Source organism: Neomonachus schauinslandi, chromosome 1 (assembly GCF_002201575.2).
Source record: "Neomonachus schauinslandi chromosome 1, ASM220157v2, whole genome shotgun sequence".
Classification (NCBI taxonomy): domain Eukaryota; kingdom Metazoa; phylum Chordata; class Mammalia; order Carnivora; family Phocidae; genus Neomonachus; species Neomonachus schauinslandi.
This window is the reverse complement of record NC_058403.1, coordinates 136,788,959-136,803,983: the sequence shown is the minus strand read 5'-3', so window position 1 is coordinate 136,803,983 and position 15,025 is coordinate 136,788,959. Positions and strand designations below refer to the sequence as shown.

The 15,025-nt window shown below is 39.8% G+C and overlaps 1 protein-coding gene across 1 annotated transcript in view; it reads left to right on the top strand.

Moving 5' to 3' along the window:
- The first annotated feature begins 560 nt into the window (after positions 1 to 560).
- THRB (thyroid hormone receptor beta) overlaps positions 561 to 15,025 on the top strand; it is a 208,373-nt gene continuing 193,908 nt past the window's right edge. The window contains exon 1 of the mRNA XM_021678718.2: positions 561 to 634. The gene's annotated coding sequence lies outside the window, so the exon portion shown is untranslated. The remainder of the gene's footprint in view (positions 635 to 15,025) is intronic.

Below are 15,025 nucleotides of genomic sequence, written 5' to 3'. Positions count from 1 at the left end.
CGTCTCCTTCACCTGTTTATACGTGTGAGAAGTATCCCCAGCATGATCACACTGAACACAATCTAGACAGCTCCATAGTTCCAAGCCCGGATACGGCCCCTGATGAATTCCTGTCATTTCACCACAAGGCGTGGCTGACTCTATTGGTTGAGACCTATCCTGGGAACCGTGCTCTGAGGCCCGCCGTACCTTCGTTAGCACAAAATCTCTAAACTGTTTAAGATTTACGTTTGCCTTGTAACCATCTTCCCAGGCTGGCGATCCAAAGCTCCTGAGTCTTGTCCACAGCAAAGTAGGTCTTTGGGATCCACAAACGTTGTCCTATGCCTATGATGTGTTACTAAACTTCTGTGCTCAAGTTCCTTTCTCTGAAACCATCTCCCCTTTGGAATGAGAGTTTTATCTCAGTCTAATTTGCATTTATTCAGAATCAGAGACAGCTCTGAAACTGGACCCTATTTAAACATAGATAGAAGAGCAGTTGCAGATTAAACAAATGTTGGGGAACTTAAAAACAAAAACAAAACACTTCTATTTACCTTCTGTGTTTCCTTTTTTCCAGATCTGCGGTTTCCCTCCCATTGGCCGGCCTGCGTGGGTGCCAACTTCTGCACGTGATTTAATGGATCAGAAGGTCAGATGTCAGGCTTGACTTGGCTGTTTGCAGACTCGTGATCTTTATGATTAATTGTCACTTTTTAGCACTAGGGGAATTACCTTCTAATTTGTAGCATTGTGGCTGTTGTTATTTAACATAGTTGTGACCTCTGTAAGTATTCAGGAGGAATATAAAACATTAAAAGGGCTGGAAAAACATAATGGAGAAAAGGAAGTCTGCAAGAATTAATTTAGGGCGAGAAGAGTAATAATCGGACAAAGAGAGAGAGGAGCCGTATTTCATTTGTTATGTGGGGAAGTTGTGCTCAAGAAAGATCTAGAAGCCCTCTCCAACTGCCTTTTCCTTGGGTGCTAAAAGAAAGTGTCAGGAGTAGCTAAGTGGTGGGTTAGAGCCCGTGGGATAGGGCTTGGCACCTGCACAGTGCACATCCCCTTGCTTCCCAGACAAGCTCTCAATTCTCCTGCTGGTCCGCAGATGTTTGGTAATGTCAAGCAGCCTGTTTGGAAGGCTAGGTTATAATTTGGAACCCAGTTTGTTTACATTATTATAACAACAGTTTCAGTTTGTCTCTGCAGTTAAGATTATGTCAGCACTTTCCTTTCTGTGTTTATTATTTTTAGCAGTTTGAAAGCTAACCGTGAAAAATGGCTTTCTGGCTGTCAGGTGACATTCCGGCGGGGCCAGGGTCTGGTGAAGTCTATAGGGATGCTCCTGAGCTGTGAGAGTGGGTCTTTTGAATGCTGTCTTTGTGCCTCCCTTTGCCCAGGGCCTCTGGCTTATTGTCTAGGCGCCTCAGTCCGGGTGGCGCTATCTGATGGTAACCACTACTAATATTACAGTGCTCAGTGCCCAGGCCCTCCCTGGGGGCCCCCGGTCTGGCTGCCTCTGTCTCCCAGCCCTCCCTCAAGGGAGCCAGTCAAAGCTCTCATATCAGAAAGCACTATTTGCAACTTATAGAATGTTCAAGGGAAAAGTATCAGTGAGGATCACCTGGGCCTGCGGTTCTCTAACATTTTTTTTTTTTTTACAAAGAACCCTTTTCCCACATGAAATCTCCCAGGGAATCCCAATTTGTAAGACATGGAAAAGTACAGCTGTTCTGTTTGAAGGGGAGGAGGGTTGCCGCAGAGCCCACCCTTCAGCCTCTCTTCACCCACCCCAATCAAGGTGACTCCTCAGGCCCCCTCACCATTCCCAGGAGACCTCCTGACTCCTAGGGATACTGGCACATCATTCTTACAAGGTGATCCCTGCCACTTACAGATAAGGAAACTAAGAGGTGGTTTTTATACACGCTTCAAACATGAGACATTAGACACTAAGCCACAAAAGAGTACACACTGTATTAATCCATCTTCATACAGCTCTAGAAAAGGCAAAACTCATCTATGATGATAGAAATCGAAATAGTGATTACCTCGAGGGGAAGAGGACAATGACTGGGAAGGAGCATAAGGTAATCTTCTGGGGTGATAGAAATGTATATCTTTATAGAAGTGTGGGCTACATGGCATTTATCAAAACTCTTCTGTGCTTTTTACCGTCTATAAATTATGCCTCCATCAAAAAATAAAAACAAAGAGGGAAAATAAGGCAAACAGATAAATGAATTAGGCATTTAATACAGAAACACTGATGAGCTTCCTTAAATATTGAAAATACTAACGAACTTCCTTAAAGCTCTGTGGACTATTTATTGAGTGGGCTCTAAGGTCATTATGCAGTTTTAGAAGATAGGAGACCATGCTCCTCTTCCAGAACTTTCTTTGTTCAATAATCACCAAAGCTGGGGGAAAAAAATTTCTCAGAGAATACCAGACAGTGGAACCACGGACTACCTTTTGGGATCTTCTAGCCTGTGATGTGTCTAAAAGGTGATATGTGGGCAGTCACAGAGTGGAAATCTTGAACGCAGTACTTGATGCGTGCATTGCTTTGACATGTACTATACATGTACTAGTGATAATGCTCCAGAAAGCCTTCATAATTTTTTAATCCTTTGCTTCCTCATCTCAGTGCTTTTCCATCACCTATGAAATGCAAAATTCTCTCTCCCGTATCTTAGCGGAGTGGAACTTCTGGTGACAGAGATTGGGATTCAGGGCTCAAGAGACACCTGTAGAATAGGGCTACTCTGGGTTCAGTCTTTCTGCTTTGTGCATGTGTCAAGTACTCTCACATGATGGGCTTTGTGCCTACACCTTTGTAATAGGCACTTTGACCCTTAAAAAAATACTTTCTTTTCCCTGAAATACTTTGAGCCAACCCTACTTAAATTTTTCTATTTGTGTGTTTTAGAAGTCCTACAGTAACACGAAAGGTAATTGTTTGGGTTGAAGTGCAACTAAGGACATAGACCAGGCCAGATGGGACCCAGCAGCCAAATCTGCATTTAGAGCCTGATGAGAACCCTAAGTGGGCAGAAGGAAGGAAAATGTTTTGTTTTTTAGTGTTTATTTTTAATGGTTTAAAAAATTTTTAATTTAAATTCCAATTAGTTAACATATACTGTATTATTAGTTTCAGAGGTAGAATTTAGTGATTCAACAGTTACATACAACACCCAGTGCTCATTACATCAAGTGCCCTCCTTGATGCTCATCACCCAGTTACCCCATCCCCCCACCCCCGCCCCTCCAGCAACTGCCAGTTTGTTTCCTATAGTTAAGAGTCTCTTATGGTTTGCCTCCCTCTCTGTTTTCATTTTATTTTATTTTCCTTCCCTTCCCCTATGTTCATCTGTTTTGTTTCTTAAATTCCACATATGGCAGAGCCTGTGGGCCTTAGTCAGTTGGTCGGCTGTCTTCAGCTCAGAACATGATCCCAGAATCCTGGATGGAGCCCTGTGTCAGACTCCCTGCTTCTCCCTCTTCCTCTGCCCCATCCCACACACACACCCATTGTAATAAATACATACATACATACATACATACATAAATACATAAATAAATAAATAGTAAATAAAAATCTTTTTTAAAAATTCCACATATGAGTGAAATCATATGGTCTTTGTCTTATAGTCAGTCAGAGGAAGCTTTCTGGGGGGAGGGAGGAGCCGAGGGAGAGGAGCAGAGGAGCTTCTGGAACCTGATGTGGAGCTCGATCTCAGGACCCTGAGATCATGACCTGAGCCAAAGTCAAGAGCCCAACTTTTAACTGACTGAGCCACCCAGATGCCCCAGAAAATGTTTTTGAAAAGGAAATGATGGCAGTGTTAGGAAAGGTAAGAGAGGGTCATGTGGAGCTGGAGCAGGAAGGATTTGAAGATACTCAAATGTTCCAGCCTTTGAGACTATGCAGACAAACTCTCTACTACTTGAGTGATTTCCCAACAAAGGGCCAAGGCCTATTTAACTCCCAAGATTGATCCACATTAACAAAAATTTAGTTCACTAATGACGCCATGGCAAAAATGAACCATCCATAGAAAATAACATTTTAAATAACCAGAACCTATTTTAACCAACACATTCCATGCTTTGCACGCATAAATTTCCTAATCGAATCAAATTTAATTGAGCAAGGTTTTTATTTAACCAATTTAGTTTAATGTGCATAAGAGCAAAAATGAAATTACACGATCTAAGAGTTTGGGCAGAATGTGCTTTTTTTTGCAATCTTATGCCCATTTTAAAGGAACCGTTTCTTCACATCATTAAGAGTCAACTTTTCTAAATGGAAAATGGAAGACAGAAATTGTGTGTCTCCTCCATCCCAGTGATTTGGGGAAAGTGAATTCTCTTGGAGCCTACATTCTTAAAATGTATGAATGCATGTATGTGTGCATTCAAGTGGTCTTAAGACAATGCAACATGTGTGTAGTCAGATTCTAGTTATTCATGAGAATGAGGGTAAAATGTCAATAATTGAAGTCCAATCTATTGATAGTTTCTCCCATTGACTACTAAAAATCAGCAATCTGAAACTTTCATCTATTCAGCTGCTTATAAGGACTGTTAACAACAGGGACAATATCCTGATTTGAGTTTTATCCCCCTTTCCTTCCTCAACTATTTTTCCTATTGGTGCCATTGGGATAATAACTGAAAAACAGAATGAAAGAAAAGTAACAAACACCTTAATGTGCATATTAATAATAATATTATATATATTTGTTTATTGTTTATTATTATTGTTGTTTATAATAATAATTCTTATTATTATTGGTTCCCAGACAAGAAAATTGAGGGCAAAATGAACAGAAGCAATGCCTAAAGAACATAATTGTCACAGTGGCAGGGCTGGACTTGAACTTAGGCCTTTCTATCTGTAAGCCCTGTCTTAAGAAGAGAAGCAATGGCTCAAAACTAATCAAAATATTACATTGACTGGATTGGAGAAATAGCTCCATTAGTGGAGAGAATAAGCTACTATTTGGGACCTGCCCATAACAGAAAACCATAAATAATAGTGACAAACGCTCAAAAGTATTTTTCTCTCCACAGCAACAGGGGGTAGTTCTACAATCATCAGGGACTCAGGCACCTTCTATCTTTCTGTATTTCTATTCTTTACACACGACTCTATCCTTAAGGTTACCTCTTGGTTCAAGATGGTTGCTGGAACTCTAGCCCTCACGTATAAATTTCAGGCAGCAGGAAAGATGGGAAGAGGAAAGTGAAAGGCACCCATCGACAGCTATGTTTTTCCTCTTTAGGAGGCATTACCAGAATTCCCACCCCACAACTTTTACCTACATTCTACCAATTCCTAGTTGTAAAAGAATCTGGAAAATGTAGTTGGGTACTTTGCTATCCAGAAGTAAAATGAAATTTGGTTATAAAAGAATATCATGGAGGCACCTGGCAGACCTAGTCACAGTTAGGCAAGTATGAGAAGCTTTTTACTTCTGGAGAGGAATGATCAGGGTGGTTCTTTAGAGGAAATGATCTTGTAGCCAACTGAATGATGAATAAAGGGGGGAGCAATAAAAAGTAGCTTTGAGGGGTGTCTGGGTGGCTCAGTTTGTTGAGCGTCTGATTCTTGATTTGGGCTCAGGTCATGATCTCAGGGTCATGAGATCAAGCCCCACATCAGCCCAGAGTGGAGCCTGTTTAAGAGTCTCTCTCTCCCACTCCCTCTGCCCTCTCCCCCTGCAAAAAAATGGCTTCAAGGACTTCAGTTTGTGGTGATAAGCTTCCTATTAGTGAGGTTGTATCAGGGACAGGAGAGAAGAGATGGATGTGATAGAATTTATGAAGAATGAATTGACCAAAGAGAATATATTCATTAATTGTGTAGTTCAAAATGGTGTTTCAGCAAACACACACACACACACACACACACACACGTGTGTGTGGGCTGTGTATATGTATATAAATACATTATTTATGTTATGTATATTCATATGCATATAAAGGAATGGCAACTCAGGAAAGACATTTAGCTAAACTTCTAGGAAACAGGATCTGGGTAAACAAAAAAGTTACATGGTATTTGTCTATACAGAATATTGGCTGGGAATTTATGATGCATCCTCTTGGCAATGCATACATAATACATGCATGCATACATAAATAAATACATGTATGCACACATACAACACAAACATAAAACTTTTCTAGGGCTCCATAACACCAATAGCAGTGATCTTCAAATTTTGGCATCCCTAAAAAAAGAAAAAGGAAAAATAAAAAGAGACTAAATAATAGGTTTTAAAAGGAATGAGAGGAAAGGGAGCTGTAAAGATAACTAAGAAGTTATCATAAGAAGCCAAGCTAGAGAAAGTAGGAAAGTCAGAGTGGGGATGGAAACCAGTTTTTCTTTCAACTCTTCTTTCTTTTTAAAGATTTTATTTATTTATTTGAGAGAGAGAATGAGATAGAGCGTGAGAGGGGGGAGGGTCAGAGAGAGAAGCAGACTCCCTGCTGAGCAGGGAGCCCGACGTGGGACTCGATCCCGGGACTCCAGGATCATGACCTGAGCCGAAGGCAGTCGCTTAACCAACTGAGCCACCCAGGCGCCCTCAACTCTTCTTTCTTCCTTCTCGCCTCCCTCCCCCCCATCTCCCACCCCCACTTCCTTCTTTCCTTAATTTTATGAGGAATAGAATCTAACTTTGGTAACTATATTTTCATAGACTTTTCATTATGAGCTCCCAAATGAGGAAGAACTTAACCTCCAGGTCGTCATCACATCCCTTTTGTTAAACCAGAGCATAGCGGGTAATGTCTTGCCATTTTGTAGATGACAAAATCAAAGCCCATCTGTGGTGCTGGTAGGTTGGAACCAGAGCCTCCTGGCATAGCTGTTTGGGAACTCCATTGCATGCATGGTGCGTGATATACTCACAAATGCACACATCTCTCGTGTGTGTAATCAACAGGGCTGAGCAAAAATGACCAAGTTTCTCAGTACAACTCTCTTGATCCTGTGTGTTAGACATCTTTGGCTGCAAAACAAAAATAATTTTTTCATTTTAGCTTTTAGAATCATCTACCATTGAATAAGCGTAACTTGATTTTCTGATTTTAACCCCCTTTGATCGCACTTTGTAAAGCTAATAAGGTGCACCCTGTTTTACCCACCACATGTTGCAGAGGGGCAGGTTTGGCCGGGCTCGGGCTGCCTGCTACTCTAGCTGTCTTCTCAGGGATCCTGCTGAGGCAAAAGTTGTAATTTCTGCTGTCACATCCTAGAAAATGTCTCTCATTAGAAAGTAAATGCCAGGGTGCCTGGCCAGCTCAGTCAGTGAAGCATGCCACTCTTGATCTCAGGGTCATGAGTTCAAACCCCACAGTGGGTGTAGAGATTACTTAAATACATACATAATCTTTTAAAAAAAATTTTAATAAAAATCAAAAGTAAATGCCTATACATTTACATAGTAAAAATATAAAAATACACATGGGAACAATTCACACCAACTGTAAATGCATGGCTACCTTGGCAAGACAAGGGAGGGAGAGGAAAGAGAGGGAGATAGGTCATTAGTGTTTTGTTATTTTTCATTTCTTATAAAGAGAGAGATAAAGCAAATAGAGCAAATCTGAATGGGCGTCTATAATATTGTTTTATATACCTTTTGATGTGTGCAGTATTTTATAATTTAAAAAATATTTGAGCAAATGCCCTTCACATAGACAAAGTGATTGGAGCCCTCCATATTCTTTACTCCATCCTAACAATCTACTTACAATCACATATCATCCTTCTGTGTCTTTGCATATGCGACTTCTCCCTGCCCCCCTCTACTCTTTTCCCAAATCACTCCTCTTCACCTTTCCAGACCCAACAGTGGTATCACAGTCTCTAGGAAACCTTGTCTTCTCCTCGTTCCCAATTCATATCTGGGTTTGAAGGCTCTGCTCATGTCTCAAAGAACATTGTGCATATTTGTATCATGGTATGTGTTACACTGTTGTGTAAACCACTGGTTTGTTTCTCTGACTTCCAGAACTGTTACCTCTGGCTGAGCTGTAATAATCCAGTGAGCACCATTTACACAATGCCCAACCTGCATAATTGTATGAGTCAGTCCTGCCTTCTTCCTACTGGAGAGAGGCCATCGTTATACCTCTATGCAGAATACCCTGCCTAGTCCAAATGCAGAATAGACACATACTCACATAGCAAACACTTGTTTAATGAATGAAAAAATGAGCAGTCAATCAAACTCTACTTGCCTTGATGAAGAATTCTCTAGACAAGTGGTTCTCAAAGTGGGGCCCCTGCACCACAGCATCTACATCATCTGGGAACTTGTTAAAATGCAGGTTCTCAGGCTCTACCCCAGACCTACTAAATTGGAAACTCTGGAGGTGGAACCCAGGAAACTTTAACAAGCCCTCCAGAGGATTCTGATGCACACTTAACTTTGAGATATATTAACTTAGACTGATCAAAACAAAAAGCAGAGATTTCACGTCATGTCAGTTGAGTCTGGAAAAGTGAAGAGAAGTTGTCTGAGGAAAAATAAGAGTAGGGGGCCAGGCAGAAGAAAGAATATGAAAAGACAAAAGGGCATGATATGTAATTTGTAAGATGATTATTACAGATGGAGTGAAGAATTCAGGCTGATGGAGCAAGAGAGCTGATGATCAGGTGGTAGGTCACAGAAGTCTGTTTAAGGTATTTGGATTTTAATCTGACAGCAGTAGAGAACCATTTTTAAAAAATTAAACAAGGTAGTGATTTGCTCTAGTTTAATATTCAGAAAGAGTCCTATGGCAAGGGTGTGAGAGATGGCATGGAAGTGAACTTGGCCACTATGGGCCACGTAAGAAGCTATTAATTAGCCCAGGTGGAAAATGATGAGAGCTGAACTAAGGCAGTTCTGCTGGGAATGAAGAGGATGGGATGGGTTCAAGAAATATTACAAAAGCAGAATTGACAAAACATGGGAGTGATAGAATTCAGGGAGCAAGGGAGAAGTCATCAAGGATGGGTCTTGGGTTTGTGTCTTATGCAATGGAAGTCCATTGGAACCATTCACTGAACTGAGAAAGACAAGACAAGGAGGAGATTTGGGGGCTGGAGTCGGGGCTGGAGAAGATGACTTTGATTGGGACATGTGAAGTTGGAGGTGTTTATGAAACATTCATACGAGGCATCAAATTCTCACAAATACATCCTAGGCTGGAAACTTCAGTTTGGTACCTAGGTATTAATCATTTATATATCATTATAAACAATGATGTAGTAAATATGCATAAATTTTGTCTTAATATCTGATGATTTCCATAAGAGATATTTCTAGAATAAAGGTTGTTGATAAATATAAACCAGATTATTTTACAAAAGGTTGTATCATTTCATGCTTCCATTAGCGTTGTAGAAGAGAATCTCATCACATCTTCACCAACATGATTTAATCTTCAGAAACTGGATATCCCAATAGTGAGGTTGCTTTGAGGTTACTTGATTACTTATAAGGTTGGAAAGATTTCACTTTTTATTGATTTTTATCCAAAGATTATCTGTTCATGTCATTTGTCTATTTTCTACAGGACATTGATTTTTTAAAGCTGATTTTTAAGAACTTTTTTTTCTCAGTTAAGGATTTTATCTCTGCCAATCTCATGCATTACAAATAGGTTTTTCCAATTTCTCATTTGTCTCTGCTCTGGCACATTACTCTTTCTCTCTGCCTAGAACACCCTCAAGTATTCCTCAAGGTAGCCAGTAAGGGTACCTATTGCGTATGTTTATTTGAATGGTATCACTCTTGAGGTCTACTCTGACCACCACATTTAAAGCTTCAAGCACCCAACAAGCACAGCCCTTGGCACTTCTGATCACCCCCTCCTTGGCTCTACTTTCTTTTTTCCCATAGCATTTTCCACCTTTTCCCATACAATGGGAATTATTTATTTTATTGTCAGTCTTTATACACTACATAGCCACCTTAACAGCAAAGACATCCAAACCTTTGTCTGTTTTGTTTATATATATATGCATAATCTCCCAAACACCTAGAAAAATGCCTGACACATAGCAGATGCTTATTAAATATTTGCTTAATGAGTATTCATTCCTTTTATGTTTGTATCTATTGTTGTAGAATTTCAAAATTTAATTCATATAAATTTATTAGTCTTTCCTTTGCAATCTCTTCCATTATTTTCACACTTAAATATTTTCCCCATGTAAAAAGATCAATTACATATTTAGCTGTATTTTCTTGAATTTTTTAAATTTCCTTAAAGAATTACTCTTTAAAACATCTGGGATTCCCTAGAGTGTATAGTGTGAGATGAGGCTCTAACTAGGTATTTTCCCCCAGAACTATCAATTTCACCTCATTTTTTTAAACTGCTTCATCTCTCTGACATTAGTTTATAGTCTACTTTTTAAAAATCCTATGCTAAATTCATGTCTGATTAGAACCTAGAAAAATTCACTGGAACCTAGAATGTTCCATTATCTACTGGTGAACGTTTTAAACTTTTGCCACTAGGACTTGCCAACAGTTTTATAGCAAGTATTTGGTTGAACTAGAAGTAAAACTCAAATTTCTTAATTCCTAAATACATTTGTTAGAAGTAGGAGATGGGGAAGGGCTTTCTTTAGCTTTCACTTGGATGAAGAAAATAATTTATCAGAAAATGTTCATCTCTTTCACAAAATGGACAAATTACCTAGTTTAAACACAAGTTTTTGCAACTGTTGTTTTCTGTGTTGTGTTTACTTATTTCATGAATATCCTCAATGGCAACCATTTAAGAAGACCACATTGATTAGACAGCTTTTTCTTGAAATGTGAGCTCATACCAATGCACGATAATTTCTGGTTTGGGATTGTGCTTTTTATTAATAATAGATGGAACAGCTAGTTACTAGCACCCTTTGGGCAAAGTGTTGTCAAATATTTATTAAGCTTTTCTCTATGCAAAACACCAGGCTATTATCAGTGGGAGGCACAAAAAACACAGCCAATTATATTCCCCAAAGAAACATAAAATTAACTGGGGAGTCGAGATACATATGCAGGCGGAGGTAAACAATAATCTTAGTTATTCATTATTATTTATGTTTTTGGCAAAATGAATGGGGCAGACTCCATAGTCAAGATATTATGAGAAAGAGATAATGGTGGTTGCAGTGACCTATGAAGCCTTTAAAGGCATTTACTGCAGAATTTGAATCAGGCCTAAATGAATAAGCAGGATCTGATGTTTATAGAAGAGGAGAAAGGAAGAGGGTGGTCACTAGTCCTAAAACCTATTTCCATCATTCAGCAGTTGTTGTGTGTTTTTGTTCTGTGTTTTCATTGTTGCTGTTGTTGTAGGCAACGGGTGGTTTCATTACTAGACAATTGCTGTCTTATGGTTTGATATACATCTAAACAGGGTTTTATTTCTACTTTAAACATTTGATACACTAACACAGCTTGAAGTTGAAATGCATCAATGAGGAAGATCTAGCAGGGGTTATACTTAGACTGATCATCATAAGGCAGCAGGAAGCGTGCTCTCTACTCTTTTACTATTATGAATCAAGGATGGCCCAGTCACTTCTTTCAGTGTTGTTTTCTTCCTTTGAGAGAAGCATCTGGTATGGCAGGTATCATGACAACCATTAGTTATCAATGTATCAGAGGGAGCTGCTCCTCTTACATTATCTGGAGACCACCATTTAGGAATTAGTATAACCTTTTTTTCGCAGGGAATGTTTTATGGGAGTAATTAATAAATAACAGAATTTATCTGCTAAACTATATATTTGGCTTCTTTCTCTTTTACTGCTGCTTCTTACTGCCTTGTAGAGGATCAAAGACAGACCGCCAGACATAGGAAGTGGGAGTTTAATCCATAGTCTGAAAAGACAGACTGTGACTAACTAGGAGCTTGCTGCAATCATCCATTTTATTCACCTTCTCTAGATGCTCCCGCTTAATCTAAAATATTCTCATACATATTTTAGTTTTAATCAAAAATAATATAATATATATATATTTTTCAGCAAGATAGACACAGCATTGGAATATGCTTATTCTAAGAGCATTTACCTCCCTGATTTCCTGGTAATTGGGATTAAGAGACAGACAATCCAGTGTATCCCAGTTAGCAACCAACAAGATATGTAGACCTTGAGCTTTCTAGTCCAAGAGTGGCCTTAGTTCATTTGTATCTTAGATCTGTGAGCTACTAATTATGGTCATTTTACTAAATTACATGGTTCATACTTTTATTTAATATGGTGTTAATGGAGAGCAGGGTTTTTTTCCATGAAAATTTAAAGAGAATAGAAGTTGAGGGAACCTAGGGAGCTCAGTCAGTTAAGCGTCCAACTCTTCATTTCAGCTCAGGTCATGATCTCAGGGTCATGAGACTAAGCTGGATGTGGGATCCCCACTGGATGTGGAACTTGCCTAAGATTCTCTCTTCCTCTCTCTCTGCCCCCACCCAAGACCCCACCACCTGCTAGTATGCACATGCTCTCACTCTCTCTCAAAAAAAAATTTTTTAAAAAGAGAAGTTGAAAGTAAAATTTAATATGTGTACAGTTTTCTGTATGTGTATTTCACAATAAAATAGAGGTTATAACAGAATTAACTGTAAAAAGATGGGCAAATGATACCCAGTAACAACTAGCCACAGAATTCCTCTAGAGAAGGAACTGTGTTTATTTGGGAAAATGCCCTGACTAGTGTGTTTGGAGGTAGAATGATAAATCTCCAAGGGATCTGGATGGAAGTAGAACTGTTTTGCTGGAGACAGGGGGAGGTTTGGACCATTACTCCACAAAGGGGAGGAATGTGGGAAGGGGGGCTGGGGAGAGAGAGGTGACAGAAGGCTTTACATTCAGTGAAGTGACTCCTCTCTGTGACTCCTTAGATCCTCAGTGAAGAAGCTGAAATGTTTGGTGCTAGTTGGTCTGCTGTAGAAAGAACCTACTTTTAACTCAGATCAACATGGGGTGAAACTGAGGCAGGTCTGGTGCCCATGGGAATGGTGTCTGAGGTGGCTGGGGGATTGTAGAAATCCTGCAGAATGAGTCTTTCAGGCCAAGGTGGAAGGTTGACGTAGAGGTTGGACTCTTACCAGAAGTTGCATATTATGACAGTTCAGAGTAGTGCATCTCAAGTTTTAATAATCTACACTCACCTAGAAGTCTTGTTAAAATGCTGATTCAGGGGCGCCTGGGTGGCTCAGTCGTTAAGCGTCTGCCTGCGGCTCAGGTCATGATCCCAGGGTCCTGGGATCGAGTCCCACATCGGGCTCCCTGCTCGGCGGGGAGCCTGCTTCTCCCTCTCCCACTCCCCTTGCTTGTGTTCCTGCTCTCGCTATCTCTCTGTCAAATAAATAAATAAAATCTTAAAAAAAAAAAATGCTGATTCAGAATCAAGAGGTCTAGGGTAGGGTCTGAGATCCCATATGCCTAACAGAGCTCCTGGGTGATGCCCACGGTGCTGGTCAACAGACCACACTTCAAGTGGCAAAGTGGCTTCAGAATAGATCTTCCAGGTTCAAATCCTAGTTTGCCACGTATTTCTGTGTGACTCTGAGGAAACCATTTAACTTGCCTTTGCCTGTTTTTGCAGCCATAAAACGGAGATAATACCTCATAGGATTGCTATGAAGATTAAATGAATTAATATATGTAAAATGCTTAGAACAGTGAGTGTTTGACAGATAAAAGAGCCATATAATTGTTAGCTTCAGCTATTATAGGCATATTATGTTGTAAATACTTAGCCAGGTGCCTATCTTCCCCCACTCAGTTGAGCCTGGCTGGGGTGAGACTGGAATTATTTGTCTTCTCACCCCTTACCGCCCTCCCATCACCTGCCAGCACCTGGCACAGTATTTGGCATATGGTATGTGCAGAGCACTCAATTCATATGGCGAAACATCATCTGCCTGGAGTCAAGAGAAGCAGCAAAATCATACATTAAAAAGATCGCATATAAGTTTCATTTTCACTTCCATTTAGTTTACATCATCATTCTTTTAGAATTTACCTACACAAAGGAACTGAATATCAGCATCGAAGACAGGGTGGTATACATATTTCCTTGGAATTGATAAACAATTGATGTGATGGAAGCATCTGCGAGTTTTTGTGTTTGCTATGAATATAAATTGTTTTTTTTTCATTCTTATCAGATATGGAATGAGAGAGATATGTTCCACTTTAAGCAAACCTTACACTGTAGCATTTGTGTTTACAGAATAGATAAATTGAGTAGCAAATATTTATTTAGCAAAATTCTTCTTTGCATAACGCTTCAAGATAGCTGCTTTATGTAACTAGTTACTGAGTAAACTTAGATGTGTTTTGCATCCAGCATAATCAGAGATCCAGCTGGGGTGTAAAGGGGCTCATTTGTAGAGATATTCTAGGAACAAAATAGCTGAATCCACATTTGAAAGAACTAATAGATAGTAACTTTGATCCACTGCAAGATTCTAAAATGATTTGGTGATAGACTCCCAGACTTAATTTCTAAATCCTCCTATCTAGATAAATTTCTAAAACTGGTAGTATGACTTCTGGAGTATTCTAGCACAAGTCCTAAGGAGAATCTGCCCCTGCTTATGTCAGCTATTGGTTTCTGGAACACAGAATTATAGAATCCTATAGATGGAAGATTTCCTAGAGATGATCTCCTTTCTACTCAAAGTATGCTTTAGGGTCAGAGGCCTTGGCTCCACCTGGGAGCCTGTTAGAAATGCAGAACCTCAGGGGCCCTGGGTAGTTCAGGCAGTTAAGCATCTGATTCTTGTTTTCTGCTCAGGTCATGATCTCCTGGGTCCTGGGATCAAGCCCCACATCGTCAGGCTCCAAGCTCAGCTGGGAGTCTACTTGAGATTCTCTCTTTCCCTTTGCCTCAGTCCCTCTGCCCCACCCCCCACTCATGCTCCTGTGTACGCTCTCTCAAGTGAATAAATCTTGAAAGAAAGAAAGAAAGAAAGAAAGAAAGAAAGAAAGAAAGAAAGAAAGAAAGAAAGAAAGAAAGAA